The sequence below is a fragment of the Neomonachus schauinslandi genome, chromosome 3 (assembly GCF_002201575.2).
Source record: "Neomonachus schauinslandi chromosome 3, ASM220157v2, whole genome shotgun sequence".
Taxonomy (NCBI): domain Eukaryota; kingdom Metazoa; phylum Chordata; class Mammalia; order Carnivora; family Phocidae; genus Neomonachus; species Neomonachus schauinslandi.
Genome location: NC_058405.1, coordinates 82,754,834 through 82,771,232, shown reverse-complemented (window position 1 = coordinate 82,771,232; position 16,399 = coordinate 82,754,834).

Sequence of the window (16,399 nt, the reverse complement as noted above, 5' to 3'; positions counted from 1 at the left end):
TACAGTTTTATGTTTTGCCTCACACATCTTGATATGATTTGTTAGGTATATCCACATTAAGGATCATTTTATATTCATGCAAAATGACTCCATTATCATAACATAATGCCTAATACCTGATACCATTTGCTCATTCTGAAGTTTGTTTTGTTGAAATTGAAAGAGCTACTCTGCTTCTTTTGATTAGTCTTGGCATGGTATATCTTTCTCCATTCCTTTGTTTTAACCTATTTGAACTATTATATTTAATGTGGGTTTCTTATCAAAACACATAGTTATGTCCTTTTTTAATCCACTCTAAGTGATCTTTTTTTACCTATTTGTTGCATATGCTTTTTGTTTACATTTGTTTTCTTATATCCCTCCCTTTTTTAACTTCTTTGCTTTTTTTTTTAATCGGGACTTTTTAAAATTATGTTATGTTAACCACCATACATTACATCATTAGTTTTTGATGTAGTGTTCCATGATTCATTCTTTGTGTGTAACACCCAGTGCTCCGTTCAGTACGTGCCTTCTTTAATACCCATCACCAGGCTAGCCATTCCCCCAACCCCCTCCCCTCTAGAAACCACGTTTGTTTCTCAGAGTCCATAGTCTCTCATGGTTCGTCTCCCCCTCCGATTTCAACCCCCTTCATTTTCCCCTCCTGCTTTCTTCTTCTTCTTCTTTTTTTCTTTTTTTAACATATAATGTATTATTTGTTTCAAAGGTACTAGTCTGTGATTCAACAGTCTTACACAATTCACAGCGCTCACCATAGCACATACCCTTCCCAATGTCTGTCACCCACCCACCCATCCCTCCCACCCCCCACCACTCCAGCAAACCTCAGTTTGTTTCTTGACATTAAGAATTCCTAATATCAGTGAGGTCATATGATACATGTCTTTCTCTGATTGACTTATTTTGCTAAGCATAATACCCTCCAGTTCCATCCATGTCATTGCAAATGGCAAGATTTCATTCCTTTTGATGGCTGCATAATATTCCATTGTATATATATACCACTTCTTTTTATCCACTCATCTGTCGATGGACATCTTGGCTCTTTCCACAGTTTGGTTATTGTGGACATTGCTGCTATAAACATCAGGGTGCACGTACCCCTTCGGATCCCTTCATTTGTATTTTTGGGGTAAATACCCAGTAGTGCAATTGCTGGGTCATATGGTAGCTCTATTTTCAACTTTTTGAGGAACCTCCATACGGTTTTCCAGAGTGGCTACACCAGCTTGCATTCCCATCAACAGTGTAGGAGGGTTCCCCTTTCTCCACATACCCACCAACATCTGTCCTTTCCTGATTTGTTACTTTAGTTGATCTGACTGGTGTGAGGTGATATCTCATTGAGGTTTTGATTTAGATTTCCCTGATGCCGAGCGATCTTGAACACTTTTTCATGTGTCTGTTGGCCATTTGGATGTCTTCTTTGCAGAAATGTCTGTTCATGTCTTCTGCCCATTTCTTGATTGGATCATTTGTTCTTTGGGTGTTGAGTTTGATAAGTTCTTTATAGATTTAGGATTCTAGCCCTTTATCTGATATGTCATTTGCAAATATCTTCTCCCACTCTGTTGATTGTCTTTTGGTTTTGTTGACTGTTTCTTTTGCTCTGCAAAAGCTTTTTATCTTGATGAAGTCCTAATAGTTCATTTTTGCCCTTGCTTCCCTTGCCTTTGGCGATGTTTCTAGGAAGAAGTTGCTGTGGCTGAGTCAAAGAGGTTGCTGCCTGTGTTCTCCTTTAGGATGTTGAGGGACTCCTGCCTCACATTGAGGTCTTTCAACCATTTTGAGTCTATTTTTGTGTGTGGTGTAAGGAACTGGTCCAGTTTCATTCTTCTGCATGGGGCTGTCCAATTTTCCCAACACCATTTGTTGAAGAGACTGTCGTTTTTTCCAATGGACATCCATTCCTGCTATGTCGAAGATTAGTTGACCATAGAATTGAGGGTCCATTTCTGGGGTCTCTATTCTGTTCCATTGATCTATGTGTCTGTTTTTGTGCCAGTACCATACTGTCTTGATGGTGACAGCTTTGTAATAGAGCTTGAAGTCCGGAATTGTGATGCTGCCAGCTTTGCTTTTCTTTTTCAACATTCCTCTGGCTATGCAGGGTCTTTTCTCGTTCCATACAAATTTTAGGATTATTTGTTCCATTTCTTTGAAAAAAGTGGATGGTATTTTAATAGGGATTGCACTGAATGTGTAGATTGCTCTAGGTAGCATTGACAATTTAACAATAGTTGTTCTTCCAAACCATGAGTGTGGAAAGTTTTTCCATTTCTTTATGTCTTCCTCAATTTCTTTCATGAGTATTTTATAGTTTTCTGAGTACAGATTCTTTGTCTCTTTGGTTAGATTTATTCCTAGGTATCTTATGGTTTTGGGTGCAATTGTAAATGGGATCGACTCCTTAATTTCTCTTTCTTCTGTCTTGTTGTTGGTGTATAGGAATGCCACTGATTTCTGTGCATTGATTTTACATCCTGCCAGTTGACTGAATTCCTGTATGAGTTCTAGAAGTTTTGGGGTGGAGTCTTTTGGGTTTTCTACATAAAGTAGCATATCATCTGCAAAGAGTGAGAGTTTGATTTTTTTGCTGATTTGGATGCCTTTTATTTCCTTTTGTTGTCTGATTGCTGTGCCTAGGACTTCTAATACTATGTTGAATAGCAGTAGTGATAGTGGACATCCCTGATGTGTTCCTGACCTTAGGGGAAAAGCTCTCAGTTTTTCCCCATTGAGAATGATATTAGCTGTCGGTTTTTCATAGATGGCTTTTATGATATTGAGGTATGTATCCTCTATCCCTATACTGTGAAGAGTTTTGATCAAGAAAGGATGCTGTACTTTGTCAAATGTTTTATCTGCATCTATTGAGAGGATCATATGGTTCTTGTTCTTTCTTTTATTAATGTACTGTATCACCTTGATTGATATGCAGATGTTGAACCAACCTTGCAGCCCAGGGATAAATCCCACTTGGTCATGGTGAATAATCCTTTTAATGTACTGTTGGATCCTATTGGCTAGTATTTTGGTGAGAATTTTTGCATCCATGTTCATCAGGGATATTGGTCTGTAATTCTCCTTTTTGATGGGGTCTTTGTCTGGTTTTGGGATCAAGGTAATGGTGGTCTCAAAAAATGAGTCTGGAAGTTTTCCTTCCATTTCTATTTTTTTGGGGGCAGTTTCAGAAGAATAGGCATTAGTTCTTCTTGAAATGTCTGGTAGAATTCCCCTGGCAAGCCATCTGGCCCTGGGCTTTTGTTTGTTGGGAGATTATTGATTACTGCTTCAATTTCCTTAGTGGTTATAGGTCTATTCAGGTTTTGTATTTCTTCCTGGTTCAGTTTTGGTAGTTGATACATGTCTAGGAATGCATCCATTTCTTCCAGATTATCTAATTTGCTGGCATACAGTTGCTCATAATATGTTCTTATAATTGTTTGCATTTTTTTAGTGTTGGTTGTGATCTCTCCTCTTTCATTCATGATTTTATTTATTTGGGTCATTTCTCTTTTGTTTTTGATAAGTCTGGTCAGGGGTTTATCCATCTTGTTAATTCTTTCAAAGAACGAGCTCCTAGTTTCATTGATCTGTTCTGCTGTTCTTTTGGTTCCTAGTTCATTGATTTCTGTTCTGATCTTTATTATTTCTCTTCTCCTGCTGAGTTTAGGCTTTATTTGCTGTTCTTTCTCCAGCTCCTTTAGGTGTAGGGTTAGGTTGTGTATTTGAGACTTTTCTTGTTTCTTGAGAAAGGCTTGTATTGCTATATACTTTCCTCTCAGCACTGCCTTTGCTGCATCCCAAAGATTTTGAACAGTTGTGTTTTCATTTTCATTTGTTTCCATGAATTTTTTAAATTCTTTAATTTCCTGGTTGACCCACTCAGTCTTTGGTAGGATTCTCTTTAGCCTCCATGTATTTGAGTTCTTTCCTACTTTCATCTTGAGACTGAGTTCTAGTTTCAAAGCATTGTGGTCTGAAAATGGGCAGGGAATGATCCCATTCTTGTGGTACCAGTGACCTAGGATGTGATCTATTCTGGGGAATGTTCCATGGGCACTAGAGAAGAATGTGTATTCTGTTGCTTTGGGATGGAATGTTCTGAATTTATCTGTGAAGTCCATTTGGTCCAGTGTGTCATTTAAGGTCTTTATTTGCTTGTTGATCTTTTGCTTAGATGATCTGTCCATTTCATTGAGGGGGGTGTTAAAGTCCCCCACTATTATTCTATTGTTGTCGATGTGTTTCTTTGCTTTAATTTTTAATTGGTTTATATAATTGGCTGCTCCCATGTTAGGGGGATAGATAATTAAAATTGTTAGATCTTCTTGTTGGATAGACCCTTTAAGTAGGATATAGTGTCCTTCCTCATCTCTTATTACAGTCTTTGATTTAAAATCTAATTTGTCTGATATAAGGATTGCCACCTCAGCTTTCTTTTGGTGTCCATTAGCATGGTACATGGTTTTCCACCCCTTCACTTTCAATCTGGGGGTGTCTTTGGGTCAAAATGAGTCTCTTGCAGACAGCATATAGATGGGTCTATTTTTTTTTATCCAACCTGATAGCCTGTGTCTTTTGATAGGGGCATTTAGCCCATTTACATTCAGGGTAACTATTGAAAGATAAGAATTTAGTGCCATTGTATTGCCTGGAAGGTGGCTGCTACTGTATATTGTCTGTGTTCCTTTCTGGTAAATGTTACTTTTAGGCTCTCTCTTTGCTTAGAGGACCCCTTTCAAGTTTTCTTGTAGGGCTGGTTTGGTGTTTGCAAATTCCTTTAGAGTTTGTTTGTCCTGGAGGATTTTTATCTCTCCTTCTATTTTGAATGACAGCCTAGCTGGATATAGTGTTCTTGGCTGCATATTTTTCCCATTTAGTGCTCTGAATATATCCTGCCAGTCCTTTCAGGCCTGCCAGGTCTCTTTGGATAGCTCTGTTGCCAATGTAATGTTTCTACCATTGTAGGTACAGATCTCTTCTCCTGAGCTGCTTTCAGGATTTTCTCTTTGTCTCTGAGACTCTAAGTTTTACTATTAGATGTCGGGGTGTTGACCTATTTTTATTGATTTTGAGGGAGGTTCTCTGTGCCTCCTGGATTTTGATGCTGTTTCCTTCCCCAAATTAGGGAAGTTCTCTGCTATAATTTGCTCCAATATACCTTCTGCCCCCCTCTCTCTTTCTTCCTCTTCTGGGATCCCCATTATTCTAATATTTTTTCATCTTATGGCATCACTTATCTCTCAAATTCTGCCCTCGTGATCCAGTAGTTGTTTATCTCTCTTTTTCTCAGCTTCATTATTTTCCATCATTTGGACTTCTAGATCATTAATTCTCTCTTCTGCCTCCTTTAGCCTAGCAGTTAGAGCCTCCATTTTTGATTTCACCTCATTAATAGCCTTTTTGATTTTGACTTGGTTAGATTTTAGTTCTTTCATTTCTCCAGAAAGGGTTTTTCTAATAACTTCCATGTTTTTTTTCATGCCCAGCTAGTACCTTTAAAATCATCATTCTGAACTCAGTTCCGACATCTTACAAATGTCCATATTGAGTAGGTCCCTGGCAGTCAGTACTGACTCTTGTTCTTTTTGTTGAGGTGTTTTTTCCATCTTGTCATTTTGTCCAGAGGAGAATACATGAATGAGAGAACAAAATGCTAACAGGGTAACAACGTCCCTAGAAAATATACACTAAACAAATCAGAAAAGACCTGAAACCAGGGTATAAGAAAGGGAAAGAAAGAAAGAAGAAAAAGATAAAAACAAACAAACAAAAACAAAACAAAAAAAAAACAAAACAAAACGGAATATGCTCAAATATGATCAGGCTGGTGCATAGATCAGTGCCATCCACTGGATTTTGGGTGTATTTTGGTCTGTTGGAAGAAAGTGCCTCCCAAAATTTAAAAGAAAGAAAAACTTATATACGTACAAAAATAAGCCCTAATACGATGAAGGGATGGAATATGAATGTAAAGATGAAAATTATAAAAGGAATTGATAAGATAAGAAGTTGGTTGAAAAAAGAAAAGAGGATTTAAAAAAAAAAAGGGAGAGAATGTGATCACGCAGGAGACTAGAACAAAGCCATACACTAGAGATTTAGGCATATTTTGATCTGTTAGAAGAAACTGTATCCCAAAATTTTAAAGAGAGAACAACTTATATATATATATATATATATACACCAAAAATAAGGGTAACTACTATGAAGTGATAGAATATGACTCTAAAAATGAAAAATAAAAAGTGTTTTTTAAAAAAGGGATTGATAAGATGTTGGTTGAAAAAGGGAAAAAGAAAAATTCAAAAAAATAAAAGAAAGTTAAAAAAAATTAACTTTGAAAGACTAAAGAATCATGGGGAAAAAGCCATGAATTCTATGTGCAGTATTCCCCTAGCGCTGGAGTTCTGCCGTTCTCATTCATCAGTAAACTTGGTCTCGGCCCGCTGTTCTGCTGATCTTCTGGGGGAGGGGTCTGTTGTGGTGCTTCTCAGTTGTCTTTTCCAGAGGCAGAATTGCCCCGCCCTTGCTTGGTTTGTTCTCAGGGGCTTTTGTTCCCTGCAAGCTTTCCATAGAGCTTTGGAGGATGAGATTGAAACAGCAGCCTCCTAATCTCTGCCCTGGAGGAGCCAAGAACTGAGGGTCCCCACTCCTCAGTGAGCCCCCTGAGAAAAACAGTCAGTCAGTCCCATCTCCCTGGTCTCCCGTGGCACTCCATGCTCACCTGGCCTGTGACCGAGCATTTCTATCTCTGGCACAGGACCCCTTGTGGAGTCTCTAAACCCAGCAGATCCCTGTGGTGGGCTCCCACTCTGCTCCTGGGGGAGGAAGCGGAGTGTCCCCAGATCTGCTGCTTGTTGGGTCCCTGCCGGAAGAGCAATGGCTGACTGTGCCGCGGATCATGATTTATGGCAACCCGGGGCTGAGAACCCACTCCTCTGTCTCTGCAGCCGGCTTCCCCACTCTGATACCTGGGAGTTCTGCCACACTCAGGCACCCCCAGTCTTTCTGTGACCCCGAGGGTCCTCAGACCACACTGTCCCAGAGAGGGTTCCACCCCCGCTTAGCCACTGGAGTGACGTCCCTCAGCGGAGCAGACTTCTAAAAATTCCAATTTTGTGCTCTGCTGCTCTATCACTTGCCAGAAACAGCCAACGGAGGCCCCCCTCTCCCGCCGTCTATCCTCCCGAATATCGCCTTGGATTCACTCCTCTGCACATTCTACCTTTCAGGAAGTGGTCGCTTTTCTGTTCAGATAGTTGTTGCTATTCTTTTCTTCAATCTCCTGTTTAGTTCATGGGTGTTTAGAATGGTTTGATCCCTATCCAGCTGATTTCCTGGGACCAGATGAAATTTAGGTCTCCTAGTCCTCCGCCATCTTGTTCCGCCCCTTCCCTTCTTTGCATTTTTAATTGACTGTTTTATATCATCCCATTTCACTTCTCCACTTAGCATAACTATTACACTTTTTTAAATTAGTAGTTGCTCCAGCTTTTTAAGAATCCAAAATTTCCTTCAAATAACACAGTACCACTTCACATGTAGTACAGTTACTTTAGAGTATTCCTGATTCCTCTGTTCCATCCTTATGGTACTGTTGTCATTCTTTTCACTTATTTATATGCTATAAACACCTAATGTATTGTTACTGTTATTACTTTAGGCAGTGAATTGATCTTTCAGGCAGTAAATTGATCTTTCTGATCAATTAAAATAAGAAAAATAAAGATTTTATTTCACTTGTATTTATTCTTCCTCAGACATTATTCTTTTTGTTATGTAAATATTAGGTTCTGACTATTTTATTTTCCTTCCTCTTGAAGAATGTTTAATATTTCTTGCAGAGCATGTCTGTTGGCAATAAATTAAACTAGATTTGTTTGTGAGTTTATTTCCCTTTCACTTTTGAAGGGTAATTTTGCTGAATACAGAATTATTGGTGGGGAAGTTGTTTTTCAACAATTTAAATATTTTACTCTACTCTCTTCTTGTTTTGATGGCTTCTGACAAGAAGTATACTATAATTATTTTCCTTATTACTCTGTAAGTGAGGTGTGAACCTCTTCCCCTGGCTTCTCTAGCTACATAGGTGTAGCTGCTCTTTGGAATGTACTCTTCTGGTTCTTCTCTGAGGTTTCTGGTTATCTGTTTGGTTGCCGTTACTTTTGGAAATTCTTAGCCCTTTTTAGTTTGAATATTTTTAATACTTTGTTGGCTCTACTTCTGGCATTCAAATTACACTTATGTTTCACATTGTGAAATTGTCACACAGTTCTTGGATATTCTATTTATTGTTGTTTTGCTTTGTTTTGGTTCTTTTTGTTCTCTCTCTTTCTATGTTATTCACTGATTCTTTTCTTTCTTTCTTTTTTTTAATGATTTTACTTATTTATTGGGGGGAAGAGAGAGAGAACATAAGCAGCGGGAACAGCAGAGACAGAAGGAGCCCAATGCTGGACTCAATCCCAGGACCCTGGGATCATGACCTGAGCTGAAGGCAAACTCTTAACCAACTGAGCCACCCAGGTGTTCCCTCACTGATTCTTTTCTTGACTTTCTTGACTTGTTTAGTGATAAGCCCATCAAAGGCATTCTCTGGCAATTTTTTTTTAACATTTCCTTTTAATTCTTCCTTAGGATTTTCACTTTTCACTTACATTATCCATCCTTTCTTTCATGTTTCTTTCATAATTTCTCAAAACATTTTTTTTGGGGGGGGGGATTGAATTGTATTGAAGTAGCCAGTGATGAGAACTAGGAACAAGTGAAGAAAGGTTTCCATGCCAGAGTGAGGCACAGTCCCTGCTTGTTGGTTCCAGCTCTTCCAAGAGCACAAAGAAGTTAAATCACACAGCTGCATTTCATAGTGGGTGTGTAGCCTGTAGTACTATCAGATCCTCTCCTGTTTTACCAGGAAAATTAAATACCCATCCCCAAACCATACTCATATATACACACCATGAGGTATAAAGGAAACTTCTGGACATGTTGTCACTCCCGGCTTTGATTAACTATTTCACTTATGTGAATCTGAAAAGTTTTTATTTTAGGTTTACACTTGTCATGTCTCCACTCCTCCTGCTCTATAAATAACCTGCCAGGCAGCACTTCTGCATCAAAAGTCAGCCTACTGCAGTCACTTCTAGCATGCTTCATCCCACACCTCAAATGACAGCACAGATCTGCCAGGGCCTCCTTTTATGGAGTAGAGCCCACAAAACTGAGCTGAGAACCCAGCTCACAAGCACGCATCAGTGATGGAGCCCATAAAGCTGGAACACAGATGACCAGTTTCCCAAACTGGCCAAACCAAATGCTACCACACTCAACATGGAAAAAGGAGTGCCAGAGTTCTCTGTTCAGTGTGGTCTGCAATAAATACAGAAGGTCAAAAGGCCAGTTCTGTGTTTAAGTGATCTCCCAAGAGACACTCAGCATGGAGAAAAGACAGACCTTAAAGGCAGGTAGGTCAAGAGGTTGTGTTGGTTTGAGCAAGCGACTTAACTTCTCTGAGCCTCTGTTCCTCATTTATAAGTATAGAAACTGTCATCTTCATGGGCATTTTGATATATTTAATATTTATATTTATTACTACTTTAAAAAAATTTTTAATTTAAGATTTTTTTTATTTATTTGCGAGAGAATGAGAGACAGAGAGCATGAGAGGGAGGAGGGTCAGAGGGAGAAGCAGACTCCCTGCCGAGCTGGGAGCCCGATGTGGGACTCAATCCTGGCACTCCAGGATCATGACCTGAGCCGAAGGCAGTCACTTAACCAACTAAGCCACTCAGGCGCCCCTATTTTTATTACTACTTAAGAGATGACGGCAACAATGTTCTTATTTTAATTTGAAAATACCTGGCAAGGATTTGAGAACCTCAGAGGAAGACCTTTGATAGGAAGCTTCCAACCTCAAACACTTGAATATCCTTGTTTCCTCCCTTTCCACAGGTCTTCTTTTAGCTTCTGAAAATGATGAAGAATTTGCTGTAGTTACACACTTCGCTGAGGGGTACTCTTGGCAATATGCTGACAGACATCATTCGAGGTCTTAAATTTGAAAAGGGGAAGGGGACTGGTGGGAAAGGAGTACTAAGAATTGCCAGACAGTGGGCTGGGCACATTAAGCAGCTATAGATGTGTGTGGCTCATATAACAATCCTGTCAGGTAATTTTTATCACCTTATTTTCCAGATGAAGGCACTGAAGCACACAGTCCCTTATGGTAACATTGTTAATAAGTTATTTTTTATGAGTGTGTGCAAAGTGTAGATGTATAAAAATCATAACCAACACAAGAATAAGACTAAAAGATATGAGAACTATACTGGTGATGAGACCCTATATGAGATACTTTCAGTAAGTTTGTTGGCAATAAGTTCTTCTGGATTCTGAAGGGAAGAGAGAACATTGTGAACTTTGGAGTTCAGAAGACACCCATGATGAGGGCTGACATGAGCTGGCTTGAAAGACAGGTGCATATGGAGATAGGGGCTTGATGGGGCAGAGTGTGGAAATGCTGTGGTTATATAGCACCTGCCTCCCTTCCTTCCATAGGTTCCCTAGAAGCAGAGCCTGAGACAAAGACTTGGTTAGATGTGGTTTATTTGGGATGTGACCTCAGGATGGGAGAGTGAGATGCAGGAGGAAAGAGGAGATGAGGGTGTTAGTGAGGTGGCTGTTAAAGGCTGCAAGAATGATTTTACTGGAAGCCCTGAGAAGCATACAGAAATGTCTCGTGGAATCTATCCCCTTGAAAGCCAGGACAAAGAGCACTAATCACTGGCCTGGGTCGCACTGAGTGAATGTAACCCTCGGTGGTAGTAGCTCCCTCATCTGGACTGACTTCTCACCAATCCAGAGAGCCCCTAAATCTTGAGAAGACCTTAGATACAAAAGTGAAGGAGGTATAATTCAGGAGGTGAGTTTGAGCTCCAGGGAACCATCTACTGCAGCTGTGTCTGATGTCAGTGAGGCTCTGAGGAGTGTGACAGGGACACCAGAGTGTCCGTCTAGTGGTTGAACAGAAAAGTTAGCAATCCCTAAATAATGAAGATCAGCCTTCCACTCACTACCCACTGCCTCCTATGGGGATACCTGTCGCACCCAGCAGAACACCTAGCGAGTCGTTGACATTTGATAAATTGCTGTTGAACAAAATCCTGTTGATGTCTCCAAGGTTGTCATATAGGAAAAAAAAAAAAAAAAGCAAAATATCTTTGTGATCCCCAAAGACAGAACTAGGACAAATGAATTGTAGTTCCACAAGGCAAATTTTCTCACCAGGAAGTGTTTCAATGAAATAGTGAGTCCCATCTTTGCTGGGTGAGGGAATCAAGCTGGGACAGTGTGACAGTCTGGCAAGGATGTTATAGAATAGCTTCCTGCAAAGAGGAAGGGGGAAGAGATGATTTCTCAGGCCCTTCTGCCTATAAATATCTTTATTCTGTGAGCCAAAAGAACAAAATCCTACCTTGAAAGGCAAATAACAAAATCAATAGTGGCTGGAACTCCACAGGAACAACTGGTAAGCAAGCTCGGGTGATACAATAGCCATGACAGATTGTGGGTTCCATTTTTGAATTAACTATATTTCTCTCAGTTGAGCAGCTTTTTCCTACATCAAGAGAGGAAGATGAGGATGCTACTGCTGCTAGGATGATGATGAAGATAGAAGGAAGGGAGGGAAGCAAAAGGGGCTCCTGTAGAAGTACATGCCACAGCTTTCGGGGACCTCTGGGCTTTGCATGCCCTAATACTTCTGCCTCAGTTTCCTCATTATGCTAATTCCAACTCCTTCCACAACTCAATTGTCACCCCCTGGTGGTACCCCACCCCCTGATAGTTATCCCTGGATGACCATGGTCTTCCTGGGTCTCCCTTTGTTTTTTATATGCTGCTGGCAACCCATCACACACACACACACACACACAATATAGCTCAGACCACACTGCAAAATATAGTAGATTACTTGATCCCCTATCTCACTCAGTTGTGAGTTTCCACGGATCAGAGATACAGCTTTGTTTTTTCCTCTGTGTTCACAGGGCTTAAAAAAGCCATGGGACTCACTAAATATTTGTAGAATAAATGAAGGAGTAGGTAAACACCCCATTAAACTTCATGACCTTGAACAAAGTAAGCAAGACAGGCACTCTTATCCCATTACATTCAGACAGGAAATTCTGACCCAGAGGGTGAGCGCTCTCCACCTAGGTCCTGTGGCTCTTCTGTGGGAGGTGGTACTATCTGCTGTCATCAAAAATTGGAGAATCTGTCAGTGTCCTTGCAGGCAATAAACTTACAGAAAAAGCAAGATGAGGGGAAGGGACTTTCCCCGAATATAGTCATCCCTGAGGACTGTTAGGTTCACACGTCCCATTCTGTGGCAGAAGCTAATTGGTCCTCACCAGCTCAGCTCATGGAGTGTGGCATGCACTGGCCATTGAGGGCAGCTGACTTTGTCTGACAGAATCAGGCCCATCAGGGGGTCATGGAAGTTACTATCTGCATCAAAGACCTTACTGAGTATCCCTGTGCCCTGTAGAGAAGCACCTGTGTCTGGGTCTGGCTCTTCTTATCTCAGGTCTGAGGAGAGGAATGCTCCAGTCTGCACCATATCAAGGGTATGTCTAGGCATGTCTTCCTTGATGACCCTGGACTCTGTCTTGGCATCCACTTGGAGACTATGGCAATTTGATTTAAAGTTGATGCACTATGTCACAGGGCACAGAGTATCCAGAAAACTGCTTTCTTACAACTTAGGCAACCTAGGGTAGGAAAGGAGACCTGGTTTCAAACTTACAGTGATCGAGGTAAACCACCTCTTAACTCCTACTAAAGACACATTGTTAACCTTGTTAGGACCTGTTTTCTCTTCAGTAAAGTGAGGCTAACAACATTTACATCACAGAGTCATCCATAAGAATTAGAAATAATACACCAGTGCCTTTCACACAGTAGATTCTAAGTGAATGATAATTCCTGCTGTTACTTGGATATAGGACATAAACTTCAGTGGGAGTTTAGCTGAAATGTTCTATTGGCACATAAACATACATGAATTATGGTGCAGAAGTAACGCTTTGGAACTTCTGCCTCCAGCCAAGAAGAGTAACAGGAGCCAGTTTTATCTTTACATCAAAAACAACAGCAACAAATGGACCAAATATAGAAAGTAACCATGTTCAGGACACAGGACACTAAGCAAAAGAGGACAGGGGCCCATGGCAAATGAAAAACAAATGAGATGAGCTTTAAAATTGCTCTAGTTTACTGCCTTGAGAAAGTTTCCAGGTGTCAGGGGAGAAAGGAGTAGAGTGGAGTGGGGAGCTCTCCCCAAGATGAAGAGATAGTTCTGCGAGTCCAGGGGAACCAAGGCAGCTGGAGTTCATGGGGCAGTGTGCCACAGAAGAGAGAGCTGTACAGAAAGAGACCCATAGATATCTGTGGGGAGTTCAGCTTGGTATTCAGCAAGATGCTAATCTACATTTTCATGTGAGGAAACCAATCAAGAACAGTGAGAGAACCACCCACAAAGATGAGAGGACACAGTGCCAGCAATCACCTAGAGAATAATGTTTGTCCCCACTGGCCAAATTAGAAGAGTCATAATTCATGGGTCAATGAGTAGAGCTCTCAGAAAGGTGGTGTCTTAGCCCTAGACAGAGCACTGCTCGAGTTCTAATAACTCTTAAAAACAGAGCAGAAGGGACCAAACTATTTCCAAGTAGCTTACACACACACAACAACGTCAGGAATACTTATACAAATAAAATATATATTCAGCACCCCAAAATTAAAAATCCGTATCTGGTATCCAATCAAAAATTATCCAGGATATAAACAATCAAATAAATACAAACCTATGATATTGACCAAAAAATCAACAAAGTAAAATTGACCTAGAACTGATACAGATAATAAAATTAACAGACAACTTTACCAAGTAGTTACCATAATTGTATTTCATATGGTAAAGAGGTTAACTAGAGATATGGAAGACATTACAAATACCTAAATTAAATCTCTAGAATTTAAAACTACAATGTTTAAAGTGAAAAATAGACTGGATGAGATTAATAGCATTAAATATGGCAGAAAAAAAAAGATTGTTGAACATAAAGAAATAGTACTAGAAACTGCAAACTGAAGCAAACAAAATTCAAGAATATAAGAGGTGTCAGTGAACTGAGTGACAACTTCAAGCACCCTAATATACATGGAACTGGAGTCACTTAAAGCGAGAAGGTACATGATATGTGATGGGAAAAAGGGAGGGATAGAAATATTTGAAGGGAGAATGGCTGAAAATTTTCCAAATTTGATAGAAGTTTTTCAACCCACATATCCAAGATCAATAAACCGCAAGAACATGAAAACTAAACTACATGAAGGCACATCATAATTTGATTGCTCATAACCAGCAATGAAAACAACAACAAAAAAACAGTTGTTTAAAAGCAACTGGAGGGTCTGTGGGAAACACCTTATCTTCAGGGAAAAATACATTAATGTTAGCAGCAGATTTCTCATTAGAGTAATGCAATCAAGAAGCCATATCTTTAATTTTTTTCTTTCTCAACTTTTTATTTAAATTCCAGTTAGTTAATATGCAGTGTAATATTAGTTTTAGGTGTACAATATGTAAGATTCATAACTTACATACAATACCAAGTGCTCATCACAAGTGCCCTCCTTAATCCCCATCACTTATTTAACTTATCCTCCACCTACCTCCCCTCCAGCAATGCTCAGTTTGTTCTCTATAGTTATTAGCCTATTTTCTGGTTTGCCTTTCTTTTTTTTTTCCCCCTACATTCATCTGCTTTATTTCTTAAATTCCACATATGAGTGAAATCATATGGTATTTGCCTTTTTCTGACTGACTTATTTTGCTTGCATAATATTCTCTAGCTCTGACTACATCATTGCAAGTTGCAAGATGTCATTCTTTTCTATGGCTGAGCAATATTCCACTGTATGTATATATCACATCTTCTTTATCCATTTATCAGTTGATGGACATTTGGGCTCTTTCCATAATTTGGCTATTGTTGATAATGCTGCTATGAATATTGCAGTTCATCTATTCCTTCAAATCAGTGTTTTTGTATTCTTTGGGTAAATACCTAGTAGTGCAATTGCTGGATCATAGGGCAGTTCTATTTTTAACTTTTTTTAAAATTTATTTTTAATTAATTTTTTTATTATGTTAGTCACCATACAGCACATGATTAGTTTTTGATGTAGTGTTCCATGATTCATTGTTTGCACATAACACCCAGTGCTCCATGCCTATCACTGGGCTAACCCATCCCCCCCCCCCCCCCCCCCCTAAAATCCTCGGTTTTGTTTCCTGGAGTCCATTGTCTCTCATGGTTCATCTCCCCCTCTGATTTCCTCCCCTCATTTTTCCCTTTCTTCTAATGTCCTCCATGCTATTCCTTATGTTCCACAAATAACTGAAATCATATGATAATTGACTTTATCTACTTGACTTATTTCACTTAGCATAATCTCCCCTAGTTCCATCCATGTTGATGCAAAAGTTAGGCATTCATCCTTTCTGATGGCTGAGTAATATTCTGTTGCATATATGGACCATCTATACTGTTTTCCAGAGTGGCTGCCCCAGTTTGCATTCCCACCAACAGTTTAAGAGGTTTCTCCTTTCTCTGCATTCTTGCCAAACCTGTGTGTTAATTTTAGCCATTCTGACTGTATGAGATAATATCTCATTGTAGTTTTGATTTATATTTTCCTTATGATCAGTGATGTTAAGCATCTTTTCATGTGTCTGTCAGCTATATGTATGTCTTCTTTGCAAAAAAATGTCTATTCATATGTTCTGCCTATTGTTTAACTGGATTATTTGTTTCTTGGGTGTTGAGTTTAATAAGTTCTTTATAGATTTTAGATACTAACCCTTTATCAGGTATGTCATTTCTCCCATTCCATAGGTTGCCTTTTAGCTTTGTTGATTGTTTCTTTCACTGTGCAAAAGTTTTTTAACTTGATGTAGTCCCAATAGTTCATTTTTGTTTTTGTTTCCCTTGCCTCAAGAGGCATATCTAGTAAGAAGTTGCTATGGCTGATATCAAAGAGGTTGCTGCCTGTGTTCTCCTCTAGGATTTTGATGGTTTCCTATCTCACACTTAGATCTTTCATCCACTTTCAATTTATTTTTGTGTATCATGTAAAATAGTGGTCCAGTTTCATTCTTTTGCATGTTGCTTTCCAGCTTTTCCAATACGATTTGTTGAAGGAGCTTTTTTCCATTGGATATTCTCTCCTGATTTGTCAAAGATTATTTGACCATAGAAGTTGTGGGTTTATTTCTGGTTTTCTATTCTATTCCATTGATCTATGTGTCTGTTTTTGT